At 41.8% G+C, this 1,102-nt stretch overlaps 1 non-coding gene across 1 annotated transcript; it reads right to left on the bottom strand.

Annotated features, from left to right (window-relative positions):
- Positions 1-613: 613 nt before the first annotated feature.
- On the bottom strand, positions 614-721 carry LOC112799339 (small nucleolar RNA R71). Its single transcript, XR_003200913.1, has one exon. It is a non-coding gene; the product is annotated as a small nucleolar RNA R71 (small nucleolar RNA).
- Between the last annotated feature and the right edge of the window lie 381 nt (positions 722-1,102).

The raw sequence follows: 1,102 nt of genomic DNA, 5'->3' as shown, positions 1-1,102 counted from the left end.
CTGACACCTAAAGGAATCTCTATACTGTGACATAGAGGATTCCATATTTTCTTGTTCCCTTCTCTTTCTTATGAGCAGGAGCAAGGACAAAAGCATTCTTGTTGAGGCTGATCCTGAACCTGAAAGGTCCTTGAAGAGAAAGCTAAGAGAAGCCAAAGCACAACTCTCTGTAGAGGACCTAACAGAAATCTTCAAAGAAGAAGAACCTATGGCAGCCGAAAACAACAACAATGCCAACAATGCAAGGAAGGTGCTGGGTGACTTTACTGCACCTACTCCCGACTTCTATGGGAGAAGCATCTCTATCCCTGCCATTGGAGCAAACAACTTTGAGCTTAAGCCTCAATTAGTTTCTCTAATGCAACAGAATTGCAAGTTCCAAGGACTTCCATTGGAAGATCCTCATCAGTTTTTAGCTGAATTCTTGCAAATCTGTGACACTATCAAGACTAATGGGGTTGACCCTGAGGTCTACAGACTTATGCTATTCCCTTTTGCTGTGAGAGACAGAGCTAGGACATGGTTGGACTCTCAACCTAAAGAAAGCCTGGACTCTTGGGAAAAGCTAGTCAATGCCTTCTTGGCAAAGTTCTTTCCACCTCAAAAATTGAGTAAGCTTAGAGTGGAAGTCCAAACCTTCAGACAGAAGGAAGGAGAATCCCTCTATGAAGCTTGGGAAAGATACAAACAATTAATCAGAAAGTGTCCTTCTGATATGCTTTCTGAATGGAGCATCATAGGTATTTTCTATGATGGTCTCTCTGAACTATCCAAAATGTCTTTGGATAGCTCTGCTGGAGGCTCTCTTCATCTGAAGAAGACGCCTACAGAAGCTCAAGAGCTGATTGAAATGGTTGCAAATAACCAATTCATGTACACTTCTGAAAGAAATCCTGTGAACAATGGGACTAGTCAGAAGAAAGGAGTTCTTGAGATTGACACTCTGAATGCCATATTGGCTCAGAACAAAATATTGACTCAACAAGTCAATATGATTTCTCAAAGTCTGTCTGGAATGCAAAATGCACCAAGCAGTACTAAGGAGGCTTCATCTGAGGAAGAAGCCTATGATCCTGAGAACCCTTCAATAGAAGAGGTGAAT

Source organism: Arachis hypogaea, chromosome 4 (genome assembly GCF_003086295.3).
Source record: "Arachis hypogaea cultivar Tifrunner chromosome 4, arahy.Tifrunner.gnm2.J5K5, whole genome shotgun sequence".
In the NCBI taxonomy this organism is placed as follows: Eukaryota; Viridiplantae; Streptophyta; class Magnoliopsida; order Fabales; family Fabaceae; genus Arachis; species Arachis hypogaea.
The sequence above is the reverse complement of the archived record's forward strand: the minus strand, read 5'-3'. Positions and strand labels throughout refer to the sequence as shown.